The 17,186-nt window shown below is 38.5% G+C and overlaps 1 protein-coding gene across 4 annotated transcripts in view; it reads right to left on the bottom strand.

The window, feature by feature from the left end:
- The window catches only part of LOC106869897 (lysosomal-trafficking regulator), a 204,809-nt gene that overhangs the window by 112,589 nt on the left and 75,034 nt on the right, over positions 1-17,186 (bottom strand). Inside the window, exon 1 of one of the 4 annotated variants that reach the window (XM_089365211.1) lies at positions 6,336-6,504. The exons of the other annotated variants lie outside the window; for them this stretch is intronic. The gene's annotated coding sequence lies outside the window, so the exon portion shown is untranslated. Of the gene's footprint in view, positions 1-6,335; positions 6,505-17,186 lie in introns of those variants that run through there. 4 annotated transcript variants of the gene reach the window in all.

Below are 17,186 nucleotides of genomic sequence, written 5' to 3'. Positions count from 1 at the left end.
AATGTTGTTTTTTATGTGCCACCAGCACAGGTACCAGTCAGGCAGCACTGACATTAGTCATGCTCAAATGGTGCTTTTTACATGCCACTGGCATGGGTGCCAGTCAGGTGACACCAGCATCGGCCATGACTACAATTTCACTTGGTTCAACAGGTCTTCACAACTTCGGCATATAGCCCGATGATTGAAGGGTACTTTTAAATGGGCCAGTTATATGACACTGGCATCGGCCACGGCTACAATCTCACTTGGCTTGCTGGGCCTTCTCAAGTACAGCATATATATACAAAATGGGCAACAGAGACCTAAATTTAAATATTATACACCTCAACCTCAATCACAACTACCATCATCATTTTTACATTGATTTTTCTGTTTGCAGAAACTGAGTAGATCCTTTGTAGGTCAACACTTTCCTCAATTCTTCCCTTCATATCACAAAACCTACCATCTTAAAAAGGGAAATAAAGAAGACAATTATGGCTGTGTGGTTAAGAAGCTTGCTTTTCAACCAGGGGAGTCTCAGGTTCAGTCCCACTAGGCAGCAACTGGGCAAGTGTCTTCTGCTATATTTTTAGTTTATTTATGACAATGTAATAAGAGATAAAACAAAAACAAAAAAAATAAACAGGATGGTCACAGCTGGAATGTCTTCGATTATAGGTACGTACGATCACTGTTGATCTGAAACTAAACAACAAAATTGCTTCCAAGACAAAAGAAAAATGAAACTAATTGGCAGGAATGATTGACTAATGACTGAAAAGAGAAGACAAACTTAATTATTTATTGCAGAGAGTGATTCAATTAAAGAAATAAGAGACTGATTGCTTTTAGAATATTAATTTTTCTGTTATTTCGGCATTGGGGTATTGGTAGCTGTTGGAGGTAGAAGAGGGGAGTAAATATTGAGATAATTACTGTCATTTTAACGAACACATTTTATTAGGTGTACTTGTGTGTGTGTGTGTGTGCACAGAAAAAGAGAACAAGACAGAGATAGATTGAGAGAGAGAAATGTGTGTGTGTATGGATAGAGAGAGGGGGGAGAGAGAGTATATAAAGAGAGGTATAGAAAGAGAAAGACACACTGATATATATATTTCTTTATTGCCCACAAGGGGCTAAACATAGAGGGGACAAACAAAGACAGACAAAGGGATTAAGTCGATTACATCAACCTCAGTGTGTAACTGGTACTTATTTAATTGCCCCCGAAAGGATGAAAGGCAAAGTTGAGCTTGGCGGAATTTGAACTCAGAACGTAACGGCAGATGAAATACCGCTAAGCATTTCGCCCGCCGTGCTAACGTTTCTGCCAGCTCCCCACCCTAATATACTGATATATAGAGACAAACAGACAGACAGAATATATATAGATAGAGGGAAATAGAGAGAGATAGACAGAGAAAGAGATACTTAGATATGTGTGGGAAATACACATGGGTGTGAACACATGTGTACATGGTTCATTCCAGGAGTTTCAAGAACTTTTTTTTTTAGGAGAGAAGCAGTTATAACTAGATTATCGTAATTTTAGTATATTGTTACCATACATCTAATAAGCTGACCTGCCAACTTCTGTGATTCTAAATTGAAGGAAACGTCTGTAACAGTACTTTGAACACACCCTACTAAAAACTACTTACCACAGCTGACTAGTTTGCGGAGCGCAATTGGGGCCTAAAGACAATTTAGAAGCTCACCATGCAATAAGGTTTTGTGTTAATCTGAGGGAAAATGCTACAGGAATTTATGAAATGCCCCAGATGTCTTATGGATTAACTTGTATGAACCAAGTATCTGTTTTCCACTGGCACAAGAGTCCAAGCAAAGCAGGTCCACCAGGAAGCTCATGACGATCCCCATTTTCTAAAGAAAGGGCACCACCTATATCTACTGGGTTCCCTCTGGCCTGATGATTAACAAAGAGTACTTTGTGGAGATTTTGAGAGAGTTCAGGAAGAGATTTTGTTGCAAAAGGCCAGAGCCTCTGCACCAGGACAATTCACCAATTCCCAATTCCATGTTATGTTGTTCCCAAAGCTGAAAGAGAATATGACAGAGGCTGTGACAAGGATCCTAGGTGTCCAAGACTTCCACGGGGCCTTCACAAAGTGGGTGGAATATTGCAATAAGTCCATTGAAGTCAGAGGATCCTACTCTGAAGGTGATAAGAGATTTGTACTTCTTTGATAATCCAAGACAAACTTTTTAATCTGAGACAATCTAGAAGAGTTTGAGACAACCTGAGATAATCAAAGAAAATTTAGGTTTATCAGAGGCAATTTAACAAAACCAAGACAATCTGGGATAATCTGAAACAATGCAGTTAATCTTAATACTTTATGATTAATAAATATGAAGAAATAAACACTTGTGTCCAAATCTGAAGCTGTTTTGTTGGGTTCCAAGTGGTGGAAGTGAGGATACTATAATTATGAAACAATAGACCCAAAATTCTTGCCTATGTTAAGTTCAATGTACAACATGACATTTTAGATAAGATATCAAGCATAGATAGATCCAAAGTAAAATACAGATTACCATTCTTAACCCTTTGGTAACCATGGTGTTAATGAAAAATAATTTGTAGGCTTAAAATATTTTTGAAAATAATCAAAGATTTAGAGAGATTTAATAAAATAACTGCTATCGTTAATTTGGCAGCTGGAACCTAACAAAAGGTTCTTAAGGTTCTTAAGTGTCAAGATATTGGTGGGAAATTGGAGTGTTAGTTTGAAGCCAACTCCTTGTCTTATCTTTGACGAAGAATTTCTCTTGGCAGACAATATGGCATTGGACTGAACATATTTGTTCCAAGAAGGTAGAATCTTACAACTGTGCTCACAAATTTCTTGCACTTGAAAGTAAATTGTATCTCTATAAGGCCACTGCTTGGCCATACATTACATGTTGCCACCATCTTTGGGCTGGTGCCTTCTTTAAGTGCCTTTATTTGTTTCATCAAATTCATAATCAAGTTAACAATGGTGAGTCCAGTCCTTTCTAATTGGTTTCAGTCTTTTGTTGTCGAAATTTATCTCCATTGCATCTGTAAATATTTCCAGGTCCATTGCTCTGATGAACATTTTTGGTCTGCTACCCTCTCCCAACACCTTTAAACATAGTCAAAAGTCCTTTTATTCTAACAGCATCTTTCTTCAAACTGCTGCTCTCTACAACCCATGGTCATCTTTTTGTTTTCCTCTGGTCTGTGATATTCAGTCTTTTAAGCTTTCTGTCTATTGACATCTTCGGAAATTGTAGGCCCCCTTCTTTTCCTTCTTTGTGGTCCCTTACACTATAATTGCCTCCAGCCTTGTTTGGGATACAAAAAAAAAAGAAAAAGAAAGAAAAAGGAAAAAAAAAGATGCATTTATTCTGTCCAAGTTACAAAGACACCATTCTCACTCTTGCCATTGGACTTTATGCTGACCAGTGATTGGTCCACAGGAAATAGTGTCGACCAGCGATTGGGTCATGAGAAATAATGCTGACCAGCGATTGGTCTGTTGGCAATCTGTAAGCAACCACACGATCATTCATGTTCAAACTGAAATATTCAATGTACATGAAAAGTAGGATGTGAACTAAATGATGTATATTATTACAACGAGGTTCATAAAATCACAGAATTAAATGTCTCTGCTCTTTGCCCTCCACATCCAGTTACCAGAGCTAGTTTATTATGGAATTAGACATATCCATCCCCACCCCTCCACACTCCCAGTACAAATGCACTGAAGGTAATGGTGGTATCGTGTCAGATAAAACTGTGAATGGTAATTGTTTTTGTTTTTCAGAATATATCTATGTAATCTGTTTATTAAGAAGAAGATTTAATGACAAGAGTGACTAGATTAAGAAATAACAATATTAATAATAATAACAATAATAATAATAATAATAATAATAATAATAGTAATAATAATAAAACACACACATTGACAGAGTGAACTGTCTAGCTTTTAGTTCTCACCTTGACAAACATTTTAATCCGTTACCCATAACAGATTAAGCCAGGGTGGTGGAGATATTAACGTATAGATTAAACTTTTCACCCTATGGTGTTGTGGAGGAGACTAACCTAATTAACAACAGGCACACACAGAGAGAAGAAGAAAGAGGAAAGCATTTAGAGAGAGACAGTGACAGAAATGATGAGAACATAATGTATGTCTTTAATATAATACAGTGATACCTCGCAGCACTGCAGTACGAGTTTCATTCGTTCCATGGCCGAGCTCGTCTCACGGTTTGTTCGTTTTACAAATCAATTTTCCCCTTTGAAATTAGCTGAAATATAATTAATCCATTCCAGGCCCCCCACAAAACATCACACAAAAATAAATTTTTATGAGTTTTAAAACAGAAAAGGTGTAGTTACACAAGTAAAATGACAATTGTAAAAAAAAAAGAGAATGCAAAAGAAATATGTAAACTGGTTTTATTAACTGAATTACTTTAAAGATGGGACGATTTGTGAGCTCGAACTGTGGATTTCCGCTTGTACTTCAAAACAAAAATTTGCATGAGTCTCGGTTCGTACAGCAAATTACTGGTACACTGGGGCACACTTTATTTACATTATTTACATTTGACGGATATGCTCACAGACATATGGCATAGCAGTTAAGAGTGCGGGCTACTAACCCCAAGATTCTGAGTTAAATTCCAGGCAGTGACCTGAATCATCATCATCATCGTCGTTTAACGTCCGCTTTCCATGCTAGCATGGGTTGGACGATTTGACTGAGGACTGGTGAAACCAGATGGCTGCACCAGGCTCCAATCTGATTTGGCAGAGTTTCTACAACTGGATGCCCTTCCTAACGCCAACCACTCCAAGAGTGTAGTGGGTGCTTTTGGCACAGGACCAGTCAGCTGGTACTGGCATCAACCATGCTCGAATGGTGCTTTTTACATGCCACCAGCACGGGTGCCAATTAGGCGGTACTATCATCATCCGCAACAATGATTTCACTTGCCTCAACAGGTCTTCTCAAACACAGTTTATTGCCCAATGATTGAAGAGTACTCTTAAATGGGCTGGGTATACTGCACTGGCATAGGCTCCAGTTACGGTCTCGCTTGGCTTGCCGGGTCTTCTCAAGCACAGAATATCTCCACAAGCAAGAAATGATTGAGAACCATTGGTCTATTCTGTTCCACTATAGTGAGGAAGATGGAGAGGAGGAAACAGAAAGAATTAATGGAGGACAAGATGTTACAACCTTAAAATTTGATTTTTGATTCTAAATTGAAAACATTTTTCTTCTTTTTCTTTTTTAAATAACTGAATAAACAACAAAAATTCTATATTGGAATATTGATGAAAAGATTTTTTTTAAAAACTCTCCATGAAAAATTTATATTTCCAATAAACGATTTTTTAAAAAATCATTATAAATATAGATTTCTATTAATATTACGTAAGCTATTTTGGGGAAAACAGATTAAACCCCGACCATAAGAAACAGGTGACAAGTCTTGAATTAACCCTTTTGTTACCATATTTCTGTTGAAATACATTAAATTTAGAGTAAAGATTATTTGTTAACATAACATAGCAGTCCTGGTTTAGGACGAATGTTGCTGTAATTTAGCCCCAGGAGACATTGTCTCCAGCTGGCTATATGAAATGATCTGTGTCCTTATATTTTTTGAACAAGGGAATCTAGCACCCCCACTCAGCTCAAAACAATATCTGTGTATCGCAATTTCCAGGTTATTTCCCTTCATCAGCACAAAACAATACATCCATCCTTGACCAAAGATGGATCGGCATCAAAAGGGTTACCATTGTCAGATTTTACCATCATTTAGACATTACATGAGACATGGATAGAAGCTTTATGTGATTGTTTGACTACTAGAAACAGTAGCCAAATCTCCCTCAAATTATACTCTACTGTCTTCATAAGGAAACAAACATACAATGATAGGAAAAAGAAGATGGGATGGCCTCAGCTGGAGCACCTTTAATCAAGTTTGCTCAATAATGTCTAACCTAGAGCTAAACAACAACACAAGTTGACAAATGAGCCTCTACACAGTCACTTGACCTGCTAAAAATACTAACCAAATCTCCCCCAAATCATGTGTTAATGTCTTAAATACAGGAAGGACACATCAGACACAATCAAACAGAATGCTCACAGCTATAATGTCTTTAACCATAAGTTGGCTCAATCAAAGATGACCTGGAGTTAAACAGCAGTAGCAACAACAACAACAACAACAACAACATTACCTAACAGATGGAGATTGAGAAGTTATTTTGATTTTTGATAGCAAAGTTAGCAGAAATGGGAAGTAATAATGGTAGATACCTTAAAGAATTTAATTGTGTTCCGATCCATTTTTGAGTTCAGATTTTTCCACCAAGCACAACTTTGTTTTTTGTTCCTCAAGCTTTGGTAAAACCAGTATCGAATGGAACACGAGCAAATGTGAGAGTGAGTTTATTGAAGAAATATTTTCTATGAAGACCAAAGTCCACTGAAATAATCAGAATTAATAGAAACACACTCTGCCATAGGGTGAAACGTGTACAAGTGTGTGGGTGGGTGTCTGTGTGTGTGTGTGTGTGTGTGTGTGTCACAATGTAAAACTTGTAAAATATTTTACATAATGTAAACATTATCCGATATACAAATGAACATGTTGAGTAGAATGGATAGATATCATCATCATTTGCCATCAATATTGTTTTGGCATCCACTTTTTCTTACTTGCATAAATCAGATGAAGTTTATTGCAGCATATTTTCTACAGGTGGATGCCCTTCCTGTCACCAACCCTCACCTGTTTCTGAGTAAGGCAATAATTTTGACAGAATATGGGAAGTGAACGACACTGCTTGTATGACAGTGACACTCATTTACAACTGTCATGCAATGCCAGGACAAGGAGACACACACATATGCACTATGGGCTTCTACATAGTTTTCATTCATGCAATTCACTCACAAGGTGTTGGTTAGCCCAGGGTTAGAGTAGGAGACAATTGGACAAGGTGCTGCACAGAGGGATTGAACCTGAAACCATCATCAAAAAAAGAAAAACAGCGGATAGGAAGAGAGTAAGTGAGTGAGTTAATGAGAGTGAGTTAGTGAGTGAGTGAGTGGGTGGGTGGGTGAATGGGTGAGTGGGCGGGTGAGTGGTTGCATGCGTGTTTTTGTTCTGATGCAGACAGCTGGAGTTTGGGGTTTCCAAAAAAATCCTCCTCCTTTGAAGATAAAAAAAAAGCAGCCCCCACCCACTGGAATATCAAAATTCACTGTCCTGAAAACAAAACATGCCAACAAGGGAGCTGGTCTATGGTTGTTTGACCTGATATAGAGGTCAAATCTTCCTCAAATCACACAATTTTAATAAAGGACTCACTGAATAATCTTGTCCAAAATATAGGATTCCACAAAAAAAATGATACAACAGGACGATCATGGCTGGAATACCTTTATGATAGTATATCTGCTTGATCAGAGCTGCTCTGGAGATCAAACCACAACCACCAGCACCACCACCACAACAACTGGTCAATGACATTTTATATTCAATAATGATAATAAGTACGGTGGTGAGATAGCAGAACTGTTAGCACACCTGGCAAAATGCTGTTAGCACACCTGGAAAAATTTTGCCTGCCTTTACCTTCTGAGTTCAAACTCTGTTAAGGTTGACATTGCTTTTCATCGTTTCAGGGTCGATAAAATAAGTACCAGTTGTACACTGGGTTGAAGTAATCGACTTAACCTTTCCCCGAAATTGCTGGCCTTGTGCCGAAATTTGAAACCATTAACGATCCTAAGTACTGTCTTGATTCCTGAGACTCATGGGGTTGCAAACCCAGTTTCCATAGCATATAAGCGACCAAGATCACAACATTTACCCTAACTGGACACCAGCCCCTCACAGAATAACCCTTGTACAGCTGAGTGAACAGGAGCAAGTGGAATGAAGCATTTTGCTCAAGAACACAATGCACCACCCAGTCCAGGAATTGAAACCACAATCTTGTGGTTGTCAGTGCAACGCCCTTAGAAATAGGCCATGTGCCATCACTCAATAACAAAAATCACATTAAATTCTTCTCAAGTTCAATTAACACCTGTTTCCACTCCTCACCTGTCAGAGTTTTAAACATATTTTTACAACACAATATGTCTGTGCAGTTATTTTAGGGAGGCATGAGGTGTATTACTGATGTCCTGCTTCCTATGTCCTTGGTTCTGCAAGGTAGTGTCCAGCCGAAATACACTGTCACCTTTGACCTTTATCTCCACTCCCTGACCATCGTCTCACCAGTTTTAAATATTTATAACCAACGTTGCAGGTTCTCCAATTCCATAACCAATTATCAATTGTTGATGGGCAGCACATCATCATCATCATCATCATCAACAACAACAACCACTATTTCTACTGTCACACAGCTCCTACCACTATAACTACTACCACTACCACTACCACTGCTGCCAGCATGCAGCCAAAGCATCAACACCACAGATTACTTTACTGCAAAGACCAATACCATCAAACATCCAACACAGTGACACCACATCCACTACTACCACACAACCACCACCACCATCAACACCACACACACACTACCGCCATTACAAATTCCACCACCGTCACTACCACTACCACTGCCACCATCAGCCACCTGTACCACTGCAACCACCCCCACTACTACCACCTTAACTTGATCAGCCACCACCACCACCAACACCACCACTACCACCACCACCAGCAGCAGCAGCAGCAGCAGCACCACCACTTCCAAACTCCTGATTAAGAAAACCATCACCATTAACCAGGAATTTCTAAGTTGGTATGAAAACAAACAAAAACCGCCTGTAATGAAATTACGCACTTTGCATCGAGTTTTATGACCTAATCTTTAAAACAGATCATAGTAACCTATTGATTGGTTATTGATTCAATAAAATATTCATCCCATCCTATTATCTGGATGTTTACCATTTCTCTGTTGTTACAGTTTTTAATCTTCTTTCAAAGACATTTCACCATTTTCTCTTCTTTACATTCCAGATTGATTCCACTTTTATTTCTTTGTATATATCATCGTTTGTTTGTTTGTTTGTTTGTCAATGTGTTTGCTGTTGTTGTTGTTGTTGTTGTTTTTTTTTATCGTACGTCAAAGACTTTATGGATTGTCTGCTATTGTATCAGAGATTCTGTGGATTGTCTGTTATTTTTAGGTTACGTCGCAGACTTAATTGAAATGTTGTAGATTGTCTCCCTTGCTTTTTCTGAGCAATAATTAATCAATCATTGAACGAACGAAGGATTTTTTCTTTCTTTTCTTTATTCTTTCTCTTTACATACAAGTACAATTTTAATTAAAAATTCTCTTGGTTCACTTCATTAAGTATTAGTTGTACTACCAGCATCGACTTTACCATTTAGTTTTCAAGCAGAGCATGTCCCTGACTTTTTTTGTAAGAAGTCTAAATTTTCTTTAAAGAAACTACTCTAAAGTAGGATTATAAATGAAAAAAAAGGAGGAGAGACGTCAGAGAGAGAAAGAAAGAAAGAGAGAGACAGAATGATAGGGAGAGAGAGACACACACAGAGACAGAGAGAGGGAGGTGGAGAGACAAAGGGACAGAGAAAGAGGAGGAGGGGGAGGAAATGGGGGTGAAAGGCTGAAATGATCGTTTATTGATTTCCATTTTGATATGGCCTAAAGTTATTAACCTAAAAGCAAAGATAGAGTTTGATCATACAAGATGGTGCTCAAGTGTAACTGTGAAACTGTGCAACTATTGCACAGTTATAATGCAGCAGTGCAGTAGCAATATCTTAAAACGATCTACAAACAGATCTGCAAAAAAGATCTGGCTGTGTGGTAAGAAGTTAGCTTCCCAGCCACATGGCTCCGGGTTCAGTCCCACTGAGTGACACCTCGGGTAAGTGTTTTCTACTATAGCCTCAGGCTGACCAAAACCTTGTCAGTGGATTTGGTAGACAGAAACTGAAAGAAGCCAGTTGTGTATACGTGAGTGTATGTGTGTGTGTGTGTGTGTGTGTGTGTGTGTGTGTGTCATGGACTCTCCAGTCGTTAGACGATGTATGAGGGTATGGCAATTTCTTGCCAAACAACCAAACAACCACATAGATGTTTATAGTGATTACACCATTCGAGTGTGGCTGATGCCAGTGCCACCTGACTGGCACCCATGCCAGTGGCATGTAAAAGCACCCACTTCACTCTCAGAGTGGTTGGCATTAGGAAGGGTATCCAGCTGTAGAAACCTTGCCAAATCAGATTGGGGCCTGGTGCAGCCTCCTGGCTTTACCAATTCTCAGTCAAACTGTCCAACCCATGCCAGCATGGAAAGTAGACATTAAACAACAATGATGATGATGATATATATATATATATATATATATATATATATATATATATATATATTGTGCAATGTCATTGTGTCTGTATTTGTCCACTACCACCACTTGACAACCAGTGTTGGTTTGTTTATGTTCCCATAACTACTAAGCAATTTGGCAAAAGCGACATATAGAATAAATAGCAGGATTTAAAAAAAAAAAGTACCGAAGTTGATTCATTTGACTAAAGTTCACAAAGGCAGTGCTGCAGTATGGCCACAGTCTAATGACTGAAACAAGTAAAAGAAACAACTCCTTGTTTTATTCTCTCCCCAAATCTCATCTACTGTTAAACCAAACCGGGGTAAGTAGCTTTAACAACTCACCAACTTCACTACCACCACCACCACCACCACCACCACCACGATCATCACCAGCTTCTTGGTTGGTACTAACACCTCCCTCTCCAATTTAATACCGTGGTTTCAATATGTTGCCCTCTTTAAGGAACTTCCGGTTATCCTCTGTATTACACGCTCCTAACTCCTCCTCTTTCTCATTAAATGCTTCATTTGAGCGGTCTCTAAATCTCTGGCCATTCAGAGGTTCCTTAACCTGCTAGATCTTTCTTTTCCAAACTGATCTGCTTCTTGAAATCCTTCTATCCTGTAGGCTGAGGTTACTAATGACTAACCTATGCTGAGGGGGGACATTTTTCACCAGGGAAAGTCTTTGTGATTTTGAACAACCATGTCCACTGAAGTCACTAACCACGAAGAGAAGGTCACTTATTTGTTTTTGAGGTAGTCTGCAAAAAAATATCATAAAAGCAATCCTTTTGTTCATTTGGCAGTGATAATTGTTGCTGTACTATTTTGCAAAACTAATCTAAGCTTAAGTACTATATTGCGCACTCTACTTCAATCACATTATCCACCCATTTCTCAGCTAGGAGTATGCCCACACCACATTCCCAGAAGATTTTATACTTGTTTTGTTTTTGTTTTTTGTTTTTTTGCCTGTGAGGAGCCTGGCTGAAGCACCCCTCCACTTTACTTCCTGAATGCAGCACACATCAATCTGCCTCCATTCAAACATCTGGTACTTATTCATCAGTTTCTTTTGCTGAACTTCTAAGTTACAGAAACATAAATGCACCAACATAGGCTATTGAACAGTGGTAGAGACAAACACATATATACAGGGGTTGGACAAAATAATGGAAGCACCTAGCATCATAGCATTATAATTTGAAATATCTACAAAACCATCAAAAACTTGTTTATTTTTATGTTTTTTGATTTATTATTAGTGTTGCTTAATACGTTTTCCTAAAATTGCTCTTTCTTTTCAGATATTAGAAAAAGGTAATTAAAAGTCATTAAAATGACAGATCTATTGGACTTTCAAAGAGGTCAAATTGTTGGTGCTCGTATGGCAGGTGCCAGCATAATGAAAACAGCCAAAATGTTTGGTGTATCAAGAAGTACTGTCTTGAAAGTAATGACAGCCTTTGAGAAAGAGGGAAAAACCTCGTCGAAACAAAACTCCGGAAGAAGACTAAATCTTTCAAATAGGGACCATTGAACTCTTACGCAAATTGTTAGAAAGGATCACAAAAGTACAGTTCCCAAAATTACTGCAGAGCTTAATGACCACCTCGAGAACCCAGTCTCCACAAAAACCGTTCGCTGGGAGCTGCACAAAGCCGGATTTCATGGGAGGGCTGCAATCAGAAAACAACTTTCAAAAACAAATGTTGAAAAGTGTTTAGAGTGGAGTAAAAACCTATAGAATTGGTCCCTAAAGCAGTGGAAGAATGTTATTTTCTCAGACGAGTCATCCTTTACCTTATTTCCGACCACCAGCCGAGTATACATGTGGAGACAGCCAAAAGAAGCATTTGACCCAGATTGCCTTCTTCCAGCTGTTAAACATGGAGGAGAATCTGTGATGATTTGGTGGGGGTCTATATCTTGGAAATACGCCAGCCCAGTGGTTTCCTTCCATGGCAGAATTAATTATCAAGACTATTTAAGCATTTTATCTGATCAAAATCATCCTATGGTTGAAGAACTGTTTCCGGAGGGAAACACAATCTTTCAGGATGATAATGCACCAATTCACACAGCTAAAGTTGTTACTGAATGGCATAAGAAACATTCTAGTGAAGTTGAACATCTTATCTGACCACCACATTCTGCTAAAAATCTTCAAGGTGGTGCCCCAGCATGACCTCAGTCTAATGACTAAAGCAAGTAAAGAAGTCGTCAAATGGAAACAGAACAACAGAATCGACAGATCTGAAAGAAATAATTTCTGGTTAACGAACAACAGTTTTGTTGTCATTAATTTCTTGTTTTTTTTCAAACTTTTTGAAACACCAAAAAAAAATTTTAAATAAAAAGCAAAATTAATTACAGAAATTATTTCTTGCTTTGCATTTAATGAACCCATAACTCTTAATAAATTCATAATTGTCACTTGTAAGGCCTCATTTACAACAACTTAATCCAACAGAATAAAAAAAATTTACAATATTCTCTGTCATCATTCATAGGACAAATATGACTGATATCATCACTAAAGGATGGCGGGAAGGCATTAATGATGAAGGTGAGTGGGGGTGAATGGAATTAGAATTACCAGGTATGATATTTCATGCAAAATTAACAAGGGATTACTTTAATTGGATGTGACTAAAAGATTCATTGAGAGCAGTTGGCTTTTTTGTCTGTTTTTTTTTTTTGTATTTTTTACACCTTCTATTGATGTACGAGGTGGCATCAAAAAAGTCCCCGGTCTAGTTCTGTAGCCTGCCAATAGATGGTAGCACATGGTTGCATGCACTGTGAGAGCTAGCAATGACCATCATGAGGCAGTGGGCCAAGTGACATCGCTGTGTTTGCCTCACAAGTTGTGAGATTTGTGTTTTTGTGGTCATGTGTATGCTGTAGTCTGTGGTTTTTGTCATGGTCAGGAAGATGGAACAAAGTGCCAATGAGAAATCTTGCATTAAACTTGGGAAGTCTGCTACAGAGACATTGAACATGCTTCAACAAGTGACAAGGCAGTGGGTCTTACACAATGTTTCGAGTGGCACCGGAAGAATATCCCTAGAAAATGATGAGCAATCTAAAATACCTGCCAAGAGCACCACCCCTGGAAATGTGGTATTGTGCATCAAGAATTCATCCCTCAGACCATTTGAGGGAGGACATTTGGTGAAAGTGAGTGGATCTGTGGAGGCCCTCATGCCAGTGCCATGTAAAAAGCACCCACTACACTCTCTGGAGTGGTTGGTGTTAGGAAGGGCATCCAGCTGTAGAAACACTTCCAGATCAGATTGGAGCCTGGGGCAGCCTCCTGGCTTACCAGACCTCAGTCAAACCATCCAACCCATGCCAGCATGGAAAGCAGACGTTAAATGATGATGATGTTGCTGTCAGTCTTGGAGACCATTAAAAAAGAAAGTTTAAAGGCTGACCTTCACTATCACTACAATAACAATGACCAGAAGAATCTCTTCTGTTATAGCCACAAGACTTGAAATTATGGAGAAGGGACGGAGGTGTAGTTGATTACAATGACCCCCCCCCCCCCCAGTGCCCAAGTGGTGTTTATTTCATTGACTCCCTGCAAGGAAGACAAGTAATGTTGACCTACTGCTAAGCATTTTGTCCAGTATGCTAGCAACTCTGCCAGCTCACCAGTTTAATAATAATAATAATTTCACATTTTGGCACAAGGCCAGCAATTTTGGGAGTAGGGGGTAAAATCAATTACATTTTTTTATTTCTTTATTGCCCACAGGGGGTTAAACATAGAGGGGACAAACAAGGACAGATAAAGGGATTAAGTTGATTACATCGACCCCAGTGCGTAACTGGTACTTATTTAATCGACCCCGAAAGGATGAAAAGTAAAGTCGACCTCGACGGAATTTGAACTCAGAACATAGCGGCAGATGAAATACCACCAAGCATTTCACCCAGTGTGCTGACGATTCTGCCAGCTGGCCGTCTTCTGGTACTTATTTTACTGACCCCAGAATGATAAAAGGTGACGTTGACCTCAGCAGAATTTGAACTCAGAACATAAAGACGGATCAAATGCTGCCAAGCATTTTTGTCTGGTGTGTTAATGATTCTGCCAGCTCACCACCATAATAATAATAATAATAATAATAATAATAATAATAATAATAACAACAACAACTATCACTACTACCACAGCAACTACACAACAGCAACGCGAGTAAAAACCACTACCACAACACCTACTGCTGCCACCACCACAATTATAACTGCAACAATTACCATAATCATACAACCACTACCACCACTGCAAACATCACCCTGACCACAACAACCACCACCACTATAACCACTACCACCAAGACGACAACAATAACCACGGCGAACAGAAAAACAGCCATCACCATGACAACTACTACCACCACAACAACAACACCAGATAAAAAAAAAAAATTTTTTGTTAAACTCCAGTTTAGCGCATCAATATGTAGAATAATAGAGAACATTTTTAGAATAATGAAAAGAATGTTTCGATAAGGAGAGAGAGAGAAAGAGAAAGAGAGACAATTATTAGCGGGAATTGTTAAATAATTATCAGTGATAGAAAATAATCAATATTATGTATTCTGATACATTTACTTTGAACAATCCATGTATGTCACAGAAATATAATACTGTATTCTTCGGAATGGCTTCCGTTTGTCTACAGATGGTATGGAGGGTGATTTGTTTGCTTCTGTCCCTTTTCTTTTCTTTTTAATATATTCCTTACAGTTTTAAAGAGAATATCAAGTGTTTTGTGGTAAAAGACATTCGCCGTCTTCAACGCCACCGTAGAAAGTATACGCGCATGCGCGTGCATGTGTGTGTTTAATGAGAAAAAATAACGATAATGAAAAGCAGAGACATAACAGTGAAAACTTCATCTTAGTAACCTAGTTGTTTAATTTAAGAGCGATCGTTAAACAGTGAAAAAAATATATATATATTCCTGTAAATTGGTGATTCATGAGTCGTAAATAACTGCTTAAACAAGCAAATAAACACACACACACATACAAAAAAAAAACAATAACTGTTTGGAATCAAGTTGGAAACAAGAAAAAAATAAAAAATGTCTTTTTTTTTTTCAAATAGAAGAACACAACAACATTGATTAAATAGAATGTGTAAAGCATGCAGACATGGCTGTGTGGTCAAGAAGCCTGTTTTGCAACTGTGTGGTTGTGGGTTCAATCCCATTGTATGGTGCCTTCAGAAAAGTGCTTTAGTGTTTTCTATTATAGCCCCTTAGCTAACCAATACCTTGTGAATGAATTTGATAGATGGAAACTGTAGGGAAGCCTATTGTGTGTGTGTGTGTGTGTATGTACACACAAACACACACACACATATATATATATATATATATATATAGTATACATGAAGGCATGTGACCTAGTGGTTAGACTGTTGCACTTACAATCACTAAATCATGGTTCAGTTCCCAGACTGGGTAACATGTGGTATTCTTGAGCAAAACACTTTGTTTCACACTGCTCCAGTTCCCCGTTCAAGCAGTGGGGGAGGGCGAATGTTGATCTGCTCACCTCGCCCATGGGCTGAAGGTCAAAACAATGCAAAGCACTTTGTGACCAGTAATGTGAAACAACATCTGATAGTTTGGTCGGTCACATAATCACACACACACACACATACAGATATATATATACATGCATATATATGTGTGTGTGTGTATATACATATGCTCTGCTGAGTGGTTGGCATTTGGAAGGGCATCCAGCTGTAAAAATCCTGCCAAAACAGTCACAGAAGTCTGGTGCAGGCTTCTGCCTGGCCGGCTCCTGTCAATCCGTCCCACCCATGCCAGCATGGAAAGCAGACATATGATGATGATGATGATGATGATGATGATGATGACAGAGACATATGCGGAAACAACAAACAAGATGTATTAGTTTGACACTCAGGTAAAACGGAAGAAGTTTTTGACGTTTGGAGAGAAAACAGATGGAGAAAACAAATGTGCCAGTGGCACGTAAAAGCATCCACTACACTCTCGGAGTGGTTGGCGTTAGGAAGGGCATCCAGCTGTAGAAACTCTGCCAAATCATATATATATGTATATATACCAGGTACGTGCTGTCAGTAATTACTCAGGGTAGGCAGTTGGTGACCTTTATATAGTAAAACACACAAAAAATAAGTGAAACACAGGTGCACGACTGAGTGGAAGGCAGATTTACTTCTGCTTTTATAGCACGCAAAAAAAAAACGGTGTTGTAAAAGTGTATGCAGCACATGTACTACAGCAGTATTATGCGTAGCTTAAATACTGAGATTGAAAAGCAGGTGCGAATTATGCCAACCTAATCTACAAAAAAATACAACATTTTGTATTTTATGCATAATAATCAGAGTAACATTCATGATTTTATTGAATTAGGTGCATATTTTACCATAAAAGGGAAATGTTGCTATCGATCTGTTTTTTTTTTCAAGGTAGGCAGTGCCTACCTTGCTTACTAAGGTGGCACGTCCCTGATACATATGTGTGTGTGTGTGTGTGTGCGCTTGTCTTTCACCACTGTTTGACAACTGGTATTGGCTTATTTACATCACTATAACTAAGCAGTTCGTCAAGAGAGACTGATAGAATAAGTATCAGGCTTTAGGAAAAAAACAAGAAAGCTAAGAACTGAAATTGATTTGTTTGACCGAAATCCTTGGAGGTAGTGTCCCAACATAGCTGCAGAGCAAAAACCGAGACGAGTTCAAGAAGAG

This window comes from Octopus bimaculoides, chromosome 1 (genome assembly GCF_046866305.1).
Source record: "Octopus bimaculoides isolate indiv1 chromosome 1, ASM4686630v1, whole genome shotgun sequence".
In the NCBI taxonomy this organism is placed as follows: Eukaryota; Metazoa; Mollusca; class Cephalopoda; order Octopoda; family Octopodidae; genus Octopus; species Octopus bimaculoides.
Note: the sequence above shows the minus strand (reverse complement) of the source record. Positions and strands in the feature narration are given on the sequence as shown.